This window comes from Balearica regulorum, chromosome 5 (genome assembly GCF_011004875.1).
Source record: "Balearica regulorum gibbericeps isolate bBalReg1 chromosome 5, bBalReg1.pri, whole genome shotgun sequence".
NCBI classification, from domain to species: domain Eukaryota; kingdom Metazoa; phylum Chordata; class Aves; order Gruiformes; family Gruidae; genus Balearica; species Balearica regulorum.
Window position 1 is genome coordinate 55,904,315 of NC_046188.1, and position 15,566 is coordinate 55,919,880.

The following is a 15,566-nucleotide window of genomic DNA, read 5'->3' on the forward strand; positions in this document are numbered from 1 at the left end:
CAGTGCCTCTGTTCCATCGCCCATCAGAGGGACACTTACAGTAGAGCTATTTGCATCTCCTAGACACCTTTGTTCCTTTGAAAGTTCATTGTTCTTTATCACCTGTCACAATACTACTGCTCTGTTCTTACAGGAGTCATAGATAAAATATTAGACTTAGCTTTCCAGTGACTTGAAATCATTGGCTTCCTCTTAGCCTCGTAGTGCCTTATTTCAATGTGTAAGATACACCCTAAGGTTCTTGCACAAAATCTCTTCAGCTCTAGTAGCATTTTAAAGCTCTTGTCAAGATTTGACCTAAATGTGAAGCAATTTCAGCAGCACTACCATGCAACTATTTTCAGGAACTGATGCAAACCTGTTTTTCCCTCAGGGAAGTCTGTAGCACAGAGAGGTAGAAAATTCTCTTTGTTCACTGTGAGATGGAAGGGGAGAGACCAGAGGAAACAGCTTGCATTTGCTGGGCTGCTTTCAGGACCACCTTTTATGTCACTTCTTCTACAAGAATGTGCCAAATTTTCTGAAGTCTACAATAAAGAGGCACCATAATATGAGGAAAGCAGGATTTGTACTATTAAAGTCACCATGGTGAATTATTTCAATCAAAGTGTTGGTGATTTTGAATCTCAGGATTCTTGTAATTTTAAATTCTTTTGTTCTTTCACCATTTAAAATATTCAGAAGCATTTCGGGGGCAGAGCAAGGAAGAATAAGTGTATTTAGTTTGTACTAGGGATATTACTTCTTTGTGAGGATCCTTTCGTTTTGTCATTTGCAAAGTATTTGGGAACACAAATATCTGAAGTTGTTCTTAAAGTTGTACTTATGCTGACCACCCCCACTCTCTGTAGGAAGGTTCTGAAGGAGGCGTCAGTGCTGTACTTTGCCGTAGAAAAGTCCGCATTCTTAGCAATGAGCAAATGTGGCATTTTCCACAGTTGAAGTCTAAAGTGAGTGGGCTTTTGAACTTTCTGTCTCAGCCTACATCTGCTTTTAGATAGGTGGCATCGCAGTTGGGGTCCTGCCGAGGAGCTGGGGGGAGTGTGCTGTGGCTCCCACCGCCGCTATCTCTCCACATGGTCTCTGCACATAAACCAGTGTGAGGGAAGCTGGGAGCTACATGCTCGGGGCTTCCCCTGACCGAGGAGAGGATGTGGACACAAGAAGTGGGAAGCTGTATGTTTGTAGCGCCCCGTTGCTGATTTTAGGGTGTGGTGGAACCAACTGTGTCCATGGGATTTGCCTTTCATGCGCTTCAGAGTCCGTAGACAATTACCAGTTTATACTCTTAGTTCACACTGTTCTGTGCATTCGAATGGGAGTTTGTCAAGCTGTTTGGATGGGCAGAAAGATCACAGAGCTTATGAATCAGAAACCGAGACTGGAGAACACATGTTATATGCCATAGTTTTAAAATACTTGTAGTGACTACTGGTGAGAACATAGCCACAGGACGTATCAGTTCCATGTTGTGTTTCCTAATGAAATCAAGGGACATACGTATACAAAAATAGAGTATAACAAGGTCTGACTTTGTCTCTTTATCCCCCAAGGCACATGATAAGTATAGTATTATAGCAGTGTACTTCAGCAGGGCAATGTCCCTATAAATTAGATACAAACCAGAAGTGAGCTCAAAAGGCTGCATATTAAGGCAAAAGAAGTTCAGGGACACAAAATAAATACATTTAAAATTCACAAACGACACAGTGGGATGACAACGTCAAGAAGTAATAGACTATTTTATGCTGAAGCCCTTCACACCAGCAAAGGTGTGACGATGCTGAGATGCTAGATCAGAGACCTAAAAAGCAGATACGAGAGGCTGGTATAAATCCATGCTTACACACTAGCATGGATTAGCGACAGAGTCAGTGTCAAAATTCAGCCTGCCCTGTAAGGTGAGACTGCAGGATGGGCATGATCAGCATTGCTCAATCCAGTGGGCAAATATTGCTACGTGTTGAGCAAGGTGCAAGTCACAACAGAGCCCCGTTGGAAGCAGTGTTAGCAGGGCTTTGTGGCGGCTGATTCTTGTGGTTAGTTATTAATAGTTAATAATACCAAACTAATGAATAATTAATAGTTCTTTGAAAACTGAATTAACTCCCTCATGGTTTCCTTCGTCTTCCTCTCTTTCTTTGTACACCGGTCATCCCTAAAGGTAATTATTGTAGGTCTGCTGGCACAGATTGTTTTGATTTGGGATAAAGCACAAAAGTGCTTCAGGAAATAAAATACAAAAATAAAATAGATATTAGAAACACAAAAATCCTCTGTGAGATTGCCAAGCTTGCAACTTTCACAGTGATTCCTTGTAGAAAGCATGGAAATACCTATTCCTAGGAAATGGATATTAATAAGTTGGCATAGATTATTCCCTGGGTTTCATTTTGCAGGTCCCTGTGTAAGGGAAAGTAGCTTAACTCTTCGGGTTTGGGTTGAGGGAAAAGAGAAGCTTCAAAATCACTGCATTTTGGGGTCCCTGCTTACACCTTTATCTCTCCCCACGCTCAAAGTCCTACTGGTGTTGCCACTAAAAATGGGCAGGATCAATGTCCATTACAGTGTATGTTCCTGTGTTGCCCTGCGTTCATCCAGGGCCAGCTACCCCATTCCAAGGTGGCGATCTCAGACTCAACAGCCCTGACTCAAGGTTCCTGGAAGGCAGTAGAAAAATTCTCACCCATTTCAGTGGATTTTTGGATCAAAGGACATAATCCACCAACCTGCTGAAAGCATGTGCTGCAGCAGAAAGAGGGATTTAATCAGCACTGCAGACCTTACGCAAGTAAAGCTGCTGTTTGAGATGAGAAGACCCTTGTGTGAAGGAGGCCGTGGGTAAGCTGGACCGGAGAGAGTGGTGGTACGTGTGTTCAATGTGGCTGGTGACTGTCTAACCGCCTGTAACAAATGACTCAGTGTACTATTTTTGATTCAGCAACAGGAGAAAGATATGTGATACAAACCTCCACGCCCCCCCAAGGAGAACTATTAAAAGAGCAGAAGACATTCTTGAGAGGCTGCAGATACCGCTGCCTCCATCCTACTCTTAGCACTGGTGGGTGCCCACAGAGGACGGTACGCTGCATGTTTTTCTGGGTTACGCCCCTATTTTAATACATAATGTGACTTTAAAGAATCAGCACAGGGGAATCAGTTTAAAAGTAATTTTCAAAAATCAATACCTGCAGCCCCTCTTCACCAACTGCCCCTGTCAACCTTCGTGCCTGACTTATTAAATGCAGATGGCAACTCTATGAGAGGTTTCCTAAGTTGCTCCCTTACTGCAAAGCCGAGCAGGCTTAAATAATCAATCCCACCTGAACTGGAGGGGCCCAGAGGCCTCGTGATGGTGTCCCTGCAGAGGAACATGTCTCCTCTTCCCTCCCCTCACAGGAGCTGGGTCTTGCCCTGGCAGGAGGCATGGACCATCCTATCCCTTCCGTCTGCCGCTGCTGCTGTGAGGGTGGCGAGGCCCAGAGCTGGGAGTAGGGCAGCTGCATGCTACGCTGGGAGGTGGGAGCCACCCTTTTCCTTCCTTGGCTGTTCCTTGGTTATTTGCTATTTTAAGTGCCAAATACCTGCTTATTGTTTTGGGTTTACATTTTCTCTGCACAAGAGAGGGTAGGCACAGTGTATAAATAGCATTGTTGTTGTTACAGTCATAATAATGTTATTCCTGAGCAGAGCTGAGATTGCACAGAGATTGCCAGTGAGCACCAGTGCCAGCAACAGGACCCCTTGACATCAGTGAGCCTCAAATCAGGCTCCCATGTTAAATCTGGGCCTTTGAATCCAAGAGAGTTTGCCAGGGAGTTCATTAGCACCAGGATTTCCCCCTTATGGTTGAGTGTTATTAGGTAAATGTGGTGGGCAGCTGACCCAAATAGTTCCTGATGGTGCCTTTGCTTTAACAGTCATCCTGTTCCCCATGTTATGTGTTAAAAGTTTCCTTCTTCAGCATCTCCTGGGAAATTCTTCCTATGCCTTGTGAGTAAAAAGTCTGATTTATTGCTTTTTCTCTAGTGTGAGAGAATATGGTACTTGTGCATATTGTATAATCCTGTATGCTCAGGCATTTGAATAACTTGAATGTTTTTGTTGGGCTGAGATCAGCTTGTCCAGTTTTTTTGAGTCCCCGCTGTCTCCTGGTGAGTGCGTGCAAGTAATGGGGTCAATATTTTCCATACCCTGCCTTTGCCTCAGTGTTGGTAGCTCTACTTTGGCTTTAAAACTTGACAGAAAAAATTAGCAAGGTAACGCTTCCTTCATGGGAAGGGTGGAGAAGAAGAGCAGTGAGATGAGCAGGAAGATTTGAGTGTTCATTTTTCAAAATATGTGGATTTTGTTGGAGCAGAATGCCCAGAGAGCAGCTTCCTTATGTAAAAAGATGGTAAACTTTGACCCTGTGGGTAAATAAGCTACCCTATGTAACCATCCACAGTGATGTTTTAGAAGATGACCAGCACTGTGTGTTTGTGCTATTGAATACATGAGGGTGGCTTGATTTCAAAGAACTAATGGCTGGCTTCACCAACCATGGAGAAAGCTCATGCTTGCTGAGAATTTATCTAGTTTGGATAGTTTTGGAAACAGATAGTTTTCCAAAGGCAGTATCTACCTTTAGAAATGTCTCTGTAGAAAGTAGTCATTGTTTTCTCACAGATTTTCTTCTATGAAGTGTTGTCTGGACATCTATAGCTAAAATCTTTACACTTTGAATCTATGTGCTTTACTAAATGGATGCATTTGATAGTGACACTTGCTCATTCATTTTGAACAGTTGTTCTTTTGTGTTTCCTTTTTTAATTGCAGCAAAGTTGTTATTCCTTTGATTTTTTTTTCTACTTATTTTATTCTTTACTGTACATAGCCTGAAAAATTTGTCACTTCTGTTGTGTTCTTGAACAGTATCTTTTTAAGGAAAAAAAAAAAAAACCACAAAAAGTTCCACAGCATGCCATAGCCCTGTGACCCACAGTCAGAACTCTTAAATTACAGTACTACCATTCAAATTATTTCAATGGTATGAAAAGTGTTTCTACTGTTATGTGTAGATCTGTGCTCACTGAAGAGAGTGTGCTTCCTTTGTAAAGTGGAGCTTGATCAAGTTTTAAAATGTAGGTTTCCTCAAAAGTTTTATCTTCAGTAGAAACCTCAAATCTGGTGCTACATTCTTAGCTCTGCTTTTCTGTTTTGCAAGTTACACAGGAGATGAAACCAGATCCGTCCTCATAGTCCATATTTTCTACTTTTTCCTTAATTGGGAATAGTCCCTTAAACCAGGTAACTAAACTCACCCTGTTTCTGTTCCTTCCAGATACACAGCACTGAAGCATCACACCCACGCTAGCCTTTGGATGTGCAGTCATGCACTTTGTTTTCAAAGCAGTAACTGCTTCTTGGCTAGATAGACCAGCATCCTTACTTTTATTTCTTCAGAGAGAAGAAAATAAAGATCTTGGTACCAAAGCCACTCCATAAATGCGTCGTGTTCGCCGAGTGGTTTATGTTCTGCTATTAAAACTGTAATTTTCACATTTTACTGATGTCCCGTAACATTAAATAACTACTTGAAGAGACTAGTACAGATGTAGGACTCCCTGCTTGCTAATTCCTCTTGTTTGGACTTGGCCTTGAGCAGGCACAATGTGAACCTATTGCGTGTTCAAAAACTTCCTCTGTATGTCTGTGAATCTCTGTCTAGACTGCCAGAGATCCCTTGCCACCTCCTTCAGATGACTTCCACAGCAAAAAAGGTCTTTGTTTAACAACTACTAGTATTAACTTGAGGCCAGCTTCTTTGGTGGTGGTGGACAATATACATCCTGACTATTTCTTCCCCTTCTACACACACATTGCTGATCCCAAACCTGGAGTCCTGTAGGACATATAGGGGTGTGCAGCTGCTGCATAAACCATCCTGTCACTTAGACCTTCCAGTGATGTTTGTCTGGTGAGGTGAGAATCATGCTCAGGAATGGTAGTATCAGAATTACCTTTATAGTTTTGTTCAGTTTTAAAACTAATACTTTAAAGGTTTCTGTGTGGCTCTGATTTGCAGTCATTTGCAGATGGTTTATTAGTAGCCCTGTTAGGTCAGTATAAGATTATTACTATTGTAAATAATTGTATTTCTTTCTACTTTGTAGAAGAACCTGTCATAAAGGGAGTTAATGTATCCATAGAAAAATCCACAATCTTGCATTTAAAAGTATTGCCAAATTCATACCAGTCCACAAAATTTTTAGTAGTATGTTCTCATTACCCAATATTCAGTCACTGCTGGTTTTCACATTGACTCTCAGAGAAGCTACTCTAAAGTGTACTAAGTTCAAAAGATGTCTTCTTACTGACTTAAAAACATCTGGATGCACTTCAGAGAATGCCTGACTAAAATGATGTGCTGGCATTTGTGTTTCATTCATTTTTCTGAAACAGCAGATCAGCGTTAGTTGAGAGGTTTGATTTGATCCTTAGTGAATTGATGGGGAAAAGTTCTGTTAGTTTGTTTTTAAAGTTTACAGTGTAGCTATAGCTCATGTAACTCTGTACACCTGAAACAAAAATATTTTCCCCCTCAACTTACATCAAATAGTGCTTTGTACTGCCCTTAAGGTAAAAGGGCCCATAGATGTGTTATTTCTAAGGCTCCTAGGTAAGTATAACTCTTTTGTGATGGGTTTCTCCAGGCTTTGTATGTTACTTTGAAAGCAAATTTTTTTGGCAAACGTGAAAGCTGTAGGTGTTATCTGAAGCACAGATTGTAGGTAGAAGCAATTGCCCGAGCAGCCCAGTAGCTCTTGTCTGATGTTATCCTTGATTATATCTTCCTCCAGTAACCACTAGATTTGAATCTCTTCAGGACAGAAATCACTTATTCTACACACACAGGGAGATGATATAGTATTTGCTAATGACTTCCTTTTCACATCTTTATCTGCTTAGCTAGCAAAGAAACTTGATTATTTAGCTCTTTATAGCCTTGGTATTTATATATTTGGCTATTTATACAGGAAGCAAGAGGGATCCAGTCTCAGTAAGGAATACAGTAAGTATGAGAAATAATGTTCTTTTGAGACCTTAAACACAATGAACCTCTACTGCTCTGGCTATGAAAATGTACTTATTTATAATACTTTAGTACTTGTCCAGCTACAGGGCTTCTGTAATAAATGTAACAGGTAATTACATATTTTATTAAATTTTCTGTGGCTTATGAAGTTCCCAGCTTCCCTTTGCTAGTCCTTCTCATGGTTCCCAAAACAGCTACACCAGAACAAGTAAAAACGTGGTGAATTATGGAGTACAAGTGGTTTCCCTGCTGCAGGAGGAACAATCTATTTACTTTCTTGTAAAGCATCAGTGTCATCCTATTAAAAAATACTTCCCCAGGAAAATATTTCACCAACTCCAAGAGCTATTCTTTCCTTTCCCCCCCCCCCCCCTTTTTTTTTTTAAGACTTTCTTGAAACCTTCTAAGAGATCGAGACCATCAAGTCTGATCAAGAGGTTAGGCTCCCTGATTTCCAGATTTCCAGTAGGGTAGGCAGGAATACAGATGTTGTGGGCACTTTGAAATTCTCAGGCTAGCACTGTTTCTCAAGCTGAATCTAGACCTCAAGCCAGATCTATATCTGGAACATTTTTATTCCTTTTGCATGCATTGGTTTGCAAGTGCAGTGCTATGTAGATGTCTCACATTGGGACAATCAATCAGATCTGGGTGGGATTCTTTTCTTTTTTCTTTTTGTAATACTTTATATTAATATAGTTTGTGACAAAGCCCAAATCTTATCAAGAGCGGTACTTTTGGTGCTCCTTAGATTCAGTCCTCTCAAAACTGGTGCATATAAAGCTGGACACACAGCTGCACTGGTCTTGCTCCAGAGCAGGCTCCGAGAGAGTCTGAGTTATATCAAAGCTAAAACAGGTTTAAAGGTACTGTGTCCTTTCCAGATATTTACAAATGGACCAAAGAGGAAAGCATAAACATTACTGCCCAAAGAACACAGGATAAAAGATTTACCTTGTAGATTGAGAGAATAGTATTTCCTTGTAGTACTCTTTGAATGTGTAACGTCAGCAGTTAACTGTACTGCCTCAGCATGTGAATGTAATTTGGTTTTCTTTGCAATACAGTTTTGTCTCCATCAAGAGATCCTTTGTTTTAAACCTCAGCATCTGTGAAGGATCCTTCTGAGAGCTACTCATCATCTTTATACCAAAAGAGTTTGATTCCTTGAGGAAAGAAGGAATGGGCTCTGCAAGTTAAAGTGAGCAACTTCACAGCAGTTGGCATGTCCGTTAAACATTGCACTGCATCCACCGCTGGTAGGGCTAAAATGCAAATCTCCAGATTTCTTTACATTTTATTAATATACGATACAGCACTGCAAGGTGCTGATTGGGGGTTCCCCCTCTTCCCCAGATACTGAGCACTGTGAGCCCCAGAGAAACACGTGCTGGAAGCCCATACCACAGGCAAAAAGAAAAGGGTTGGGGAAGGAGGGGTTTCACGGTTGCACCTGATCCAACTGTGAAATTCCCCTGAAGAAAAAACCAAAGATATGTTTGAAGGGTGTTTGCTTCCCCAGTTAGAGAGATCTGTGACTACGACCAACCACTGTTTGAGAGATTAAGCTGCCTCCTGTGAACAGAATGTGCCTTCTCTGGGGAAATAGTTTCCACACATCTTAAATAAGATCTAGGAAAATGCTTGCATCCTCATAGTTCCTGAGGGCCTGGGAGGGAAATGACCAGCTGTTGGAGAACTGAGTGTAGCAGTTAAGACAGCTACTTGGAGAAAATTTGTAGTATTACTAACAGCAATTCTGTGTGAGCACATAGGAGTGAGGGTGTCTGGGTTAGAAGAAATGACCGCCACAGCTCTGGAGACAAAGAACACCCACTCTTGCAACAGTGAGATGAAAATTTGAGAGTCCTAAAGTGGACACTTGCTTTGAATAATGATCTGTTTTAACACCAACCATAGCCCTACCAACTGTAAATCCAGACAGCTACTGTCTTCGAGAAATTAAACCATACCCTGAGTGTATGGCAAAGCAGTTTGCTTACCTATGACAGTGGTGTTGTCCACTCAAGATGGTGCTGCTCAAGTGCCATAAATTATTTTGATGGAAAGCTCTGCCCTGTCATGCTTGCATACATTTGGAGAATCATAAACAGTGCATGTAGCCATGAAGTGCTTTTCTCTTCTATGTGCACCTGAAACTGAAAAGCTTTCAGATCCTCCAGGTTCTTTAGCAGAATTGCTTTCTCTTCTATTGCAGTGTTACATGGTGTGTTACATTGCATGGTACTCCAGAAGAAATTTGTACCTTTCTCTCTTTGTGGATGCTTCAGATTAAAAGTTTAGTATTAATGGTTTGGGATGAAAGACCACAATCATAGAATCATAGAATGGTTTGGGTTGGAAGGGACCTTAAAGATCACCTAGTTCCAACCCCCCTGCTGCGGGCAGGGACACCCTCCACTAGACCACGTTGCCCAAAGCCTCATCTAACCTGGTCTTAAACACTTCCAGGGATGGGACCTCCACAACCTCTCTGAGCAACCTGTTCCAGTACCTCACCACCCTCACAGTAAAGAATTTCTTTCTAACATCTCATCTAAATTGACCCTCCTTCAGCTTAAACCCATTACCCCTTGTCCTGTCACTACACTCCCTGATAAACAGTCCCTCACCATCTTTCCTGTAGGCCCCCTCCAGGTACTGGTAAGCCACAATTAGATCTCCCCAGAGCTGCCTTTTCTCCAAGCTGAACAATCCCAGCTCTCTCAGCCTGTCCTCACAGGAGAGGTGCTCCAGCCCTCTGATCAGCTTTGTGGCCCTCCTCTGGACTCCCTCCAACAGCTCCATGTCTCTCCTGTACTGGGGCCCCCAGAGCTGGACGCAGTACTCCAGGTGGGGTCTCACAAGAGCTGAGTAGAGGGGCAGGATCACCTCCCTCCACCTGCTGGTCACCCCTCTTTTGATGGAGCCCAGGACACAGTTGGCTTTCTGGGCTGCAAGCCCACACTGCCGGCTCATGTTGAGCTTGTCATCAATCAATACCCCCAAGTCCTCCTCCTCAGGGCTGCTTTCAATCCATTCCTTGCCCAGCCTATAGTTGTGCTTGGGATTGCACTGACCCACGTGCAGGACCTTGCACTTGGCCTTGTTGAACTTCATGCGGTTCGCACGGGCCCACCTCTCCAGCCTGTCAAGGTCCCTCTGGATGGCATCCCTTCCCTCCAGCGTGTTGACCACACCACACAGCTTGGTGTCGTCAGCAAACTTGCTGAGGGTGCACTCGATCCCACTGTCCATGTCGCCAACAAAGATGTTGAACAGTGCCGGTCCCAGTACCAACCCCTGAGGAACACCACTCGTCACCGGTCTCCACTTGGACATGGAACCGTTGACCACAACTCTTTGAGTGTGGCCATCCAGCCAATTCCTTATGCACCGTGTGGTCCATCCATCAAATCCATGTCTCTCCAATTTAGAGACAAGGATGTCGTGTGGGACAGTGTCAAATGCCTTGCACAAGTCCAGGTAGATGACGTCAGTTGCCCTTCCCTTATCCACCGATGCTGTAACCCCATCATAGAAGGCCACCAAGTTTGTCAGGCACGATTTGCCCTTAGTGAAGCCGTGTTGGCTGTCACCAATCACCTCCTTATTTCCCATGTGCCTGAACACAGTCTCCAGGAGGATCTGGCTCCATAATCTTGCCAGGCACAGAGGTGAGACTGGCCTGTAGTTCCCTGGGTCTTCCTTTTCACTCTTCTTAAAAATGGGGGTTATGTTCCCCCTCTTCCAGTCGACAGGAACTTTGCCAGACTGCCAGGACTTCTCAAATATGATGGCAAGTGGCCTGGCCACTTCATCTGCCAGTTCCCTCAAGACCTGCGGATGCAACTCATCAGGTCCCATGGACTTGTGCCCCTTCAGGTTCCTTAGATATTCTCAAACCCGATCTTCTCCAACAGTGGGCAGTTCTGCGTTCTCCCAGTCCCTGCCTTCTGTGACCTGGGCAGTGTGGCTTGAGCATTTGCCAGTGGAGACTGAGGCAAAGAAATCATTGAGTCTCTCAGCCTTCTCCATATCCTGGGTAACCAGGTCACCCGTTTCATTCTGGAGGGGACCCACATTTTCCCTCGTCCTCCTCTTATCACTGACATACCTATAGAAGCTTTTCTTGTTGTTCTTGATATCCCTGGCCAGACTAATTTCTATTAGGGCTTTGGCTTTCCTAACCTGATCCCTGGCTGCTCAGACAGTTTCTCTGTAATCTTCCCAGGTTACCTGCCCTTGCTTCCACCTTCTGTAGGCTTCCTTTTTTTGTTTGACTTTGCCCAGGAGCTCCTTGTTCATCCACGGGGGCCTCTTGGTGTTTTTGGTTGACTTCCTCTTTGTTGGGATGCATTGCTCCTGAGCTTGGAGGAGGTGACCCTTGAATGTTAGCCAGCTGTCTTGGGTGCCTCTTCCCTCCATGACTTTGTCCCATGGTATTCTACCAAGCAGATCCCTGAAGAGGCCAAAGTCTGCTCTCCTGAAGTCCAGGGTAGTGAGCTTGCTGCACGCCCTCCTCGCTGCCCTGAGGATCCTGAATTCCACCATTTCGTGGTCACTGCAGCCAAGGCTACCCTTGAGCTTCACAAGAGGACCTACCAGGTCCTCTTTATTGGTGAGAACAAGGCCCAACAGGGCACCTCTCCTCGTGGGTTCCTCTATCACTTGGAGGAGAAAGTTGTCATCAATACATTCCAGGAACTTCCTGGATGGCTTGCACTCAGCTGCATTGTCCCTCCAGCAGATGTCAGGGTGGTTGAAGTCCCCCATAAGGACCAGGGCTTGTGAGCGTGAGGCTGCTCCTATCTGCCTATAGAGGGCTTCATGTGCTCAGTTTCCCTGGTCAGGTGGCCTGTAGCAGTCCCCTGCCCCAGCCCTCCCCTTAACCCTGACCCCTAGGCTCTTGGTCAGCTCCTCCTCCATCCCCAGGTGGAGCTCCATGCACTCCAGCTGGTCATTAATGTAGAGGGTGACACCCCCTCCTTGCCTGCCCTGCCTGTTCTTCCTAAGAGCCTGTACCCTTCCATCCCAACACTCCAGTCATAGGAGCTATCCCACCACGTCTCTGTAATTCCAATAATGTCAAAGCCTTGCAGGCACACACACATCTCCAGCTCCTCTTGTTTATTCCCCATGCTCCGTGCGTTTGCATAGAGGCATTTCAGTTGTGCCCCCCGATGAGGCTGACTTATTGGCTAGGGTGGCTGGGATTCTTTTGATGTATCTTCCCAGTGTTACCCCGTTGGTTCCTGTTGCATCTGGAGCCCCCAGCTCGTCTCCTCTAGGCTTCGAGCGTGCTGTAGTGCATCCAGCATGTCTCTCAGCAGCAGGCCGAGGGCCCTCGCCAGCTTGCCATCCCTCCAACCTGGGCACATCATCCCACAACATGTCGCTGGCAAGCCTGATGTTATCCCCCTCCCCCTCCGAGCCTAGTTTAAAGCTCTGTCGATGAGCCCTGCTAGTTCCTGGGCAAAGATCCTCTTCCCCCTTTGAGAGAGATGAATCCCATCAGGGTTCATCAGGCCTGGTGCCCTGTAGGCCGCCCCATTGTCAAAGAACCCAAAGTTGTGGCGCTGACACCAGCCACAGAGCCATGCATTTATTGACTGCATCCGCCTGTTCCACCCACCATTGCTGCCCTCAACTGGAAGGAGGGAGGAGAATATTACCTGCGCTCCTGAATCCTTCAGTGACTGCCCTAAGAGCCTGAAGTCCCTTTTGATTGCCTCTGTGGTGCGTGCCTTTGCTTCATCCCCACCCACATGGAGGAACAGCAGTGGGTAATAGTCAGAGGGCTGTACCAGGCTGGGGAGTTTCCTAGCAATGTCCTTGACACGGGCCCCGGCGAGGCAGCAGACTTCTCTGAGAGGAGGGTCTGCCCTGCATATCAGGCCCTCTGTACCCTTCAGATGGGAGTCCCCTACGACTATAACTCTCCTTTTCTTCTTTGTTAGTAATTCAAACTAGCTTCTTCCAAATGCTTCATTTCTAGCGTTCAAAGAAAGCACAGTATTTTTTGAGGAACTGTAAGAAAAAAAGGGATGTGTTTGTCTCTAGATGTGCACTAAATTAAAAAGAGTAAGACATGAACACTAATTGCTCTCTCTTGCATGAGCTACATACAGTCAGCATTATGCATGCTATCAGGAGGGGCTTGGGATGGTACATGGCTTGCTTCTCCCTTGCCTCTGTCCAGGCAGGCGATGCTGTGCCAGAAAGATCTTCTCTGCTGCCGTGGAGACGTGGCAGGAGGCTGGAGGCTGCCCTCTGCATCGCAGGGCAGCTTTGTCCCTTCTTTGCCAGCTATGGGCAGATGATGCCCTCCCTCTCCAGCTGCAGGAGTGCTGGGAAGCCAGTGGTGGGAGCTGCAGCCAGCTTCTGGGCAGTGTTGAGCAGCCGTGCACCAAGGAGAACAGCTATATGAGAAGTGAGCTGCATTTACACAGTGCAAATGGTTGCCTAAAATAAGCTTGAGTTAGCTTTTATTCTTTCAACTCATAAATACGAGTTGGTTCCTCACTTCAGAAAAGTTTGGATACTATACTGTGATAGTGCATAAAAATATTTTGTTGCTTTATTGCTTAAAACATGCAGTTAAATTCTCTTGATTGAAGATCTGCAATTATTTAAATAATGTTTAGTCCACCACTGTTGTCAGATATGTGACTGTACAGCCAGCCAGCCTCCAAAGTTTCTTCCACATGAATTTGTTCGTGAAAGGGTTATTTAGAGGCATAAGCTTGTTACTGTTTCTTTTTGGCAATGAAGAAACCCTATCATCAAGCAGTTGGGAGTTACCACTTTGAAGTTCTACTGATGACGCAAGTGCCTCAGACTTGAGCAGGATGATGTGTATTAGCCACTTTGAGGCAAACTGCATCTTTTCAGTTAGTCCTGTGTGGCCGTATATGAATGCACCGCATCTAATCCCAGCACTGTTTTTTCCCCTATGTCATAACTACTATGGTGCAATTTTTAATTTTTTTTAATAAATAATAACTGAAAAAAGCTCTGTGCATATTAGGTGCAACCCTGGCTTTGTCCTGAGGAGCCCAAGGGACATCTGAAACATTTAGGACACGTCCAGACTGAAAGACAAGCTACAACACAAAGCATGTATAAGCTGGCAGAGATCAAATGGATATGATGCCGACTGGTGATCCCTGGCCCTCAGTGAGGCTGGTGCCGTGTGGGCAGTTGGGAGCCGCAGGATCCAGCCTGAATCCAGCCGGTGCAGGTCTGTGGTGCCATGTATCAGCACAGACGGCTTAGCAATCTCCAGCCGGCCTGCAGCCACCAAAGTATCAAATAAAAACGTTGCTTTTAAGCAAATGGGAACAAAAGCATGTGAGCGTTGCTTTTGGGAGCAGTGGCTAAAAATCACAATAGCAGTAAGGAGTATTCCAGTGCTGGCTGTAGTCGCTCATCCCTCTTATTAGCCTTAGAATAAAAGCATTGGCAAAAATAGCTTTCAATTTAGAAATTGTAATACAATCAAAATAGAAATCTTCATGCTTGAAACCACTTACATGGTTTATAATGCTTAATGTAATGTACAGGAAAGCAATCAGTCCAACCAAAAGGCGGGCAGCTGTTAATCCAAAGACTGAGCCAACTAAAATACAACTTGGGAGCTGTAAATAATTAATAGATAAATTAATGAAGACTATTCTGATACTGTAATTACCTGGAGATTGAACTAAATCTACTCATCAGGGCAGATGACTGGCTGGTTATTTTTCTTGGTTATTTTAACTTGCAAACACAGTAGAAAGTTAAAGTACAGATACTTTAGACTATGAATAGCAGATGTGATTTAATAAGTTCTTGATAACTTTATAATACTCGGTGAACATGAGTGAACGCTTACAGTACTTAATCTTCCTCTTTTCTTGCTAAAAATTAAAATGCATAGAAACGGTGTTTAGACTAAGAATTATAAAACTATTGTAGTTGAGAATGAGCCATGGCTATATGTGTCATAAGCAGCATAACACTGAACACAGATAATTAAAGCAGAGATACAAGGAAACTCTGATCAAAAACTAAGGCATGCCTTGAAGACAACACCCTATTCCTTCATCCCAGTTCTCATATTTAACATGACTATTTTTATCAGTTTGTTTGGCTAGTTATTGGTGATCATGCTTCCCTGGGAGCTTCAGAGACTGAATGAATTACATCCCTAAGCTGGCTCTGATATATGCAATTTTTACCTTTAGAGTTCCTGGGGAAAAAAAGCTAATATAAAACAACTTACCGACTATCTCCAAAGAAGCTGTTCCTTGAGCAGCATCAGGAGTGACAATAAGTTGGCATCTGTATGATCTTGCTTCCTCTAGGTGTATTTCTGGCAGAAATATTGCAGTATTGCCTTTTTATCTCACTGTCTAACATGTAGTATTCTACTCTAGGATGACTGTGGTTTCCAGCCATAAATGTAAACAGCATCTTTTCCTGGTCAGTGTCTTGGGTTTTTAAG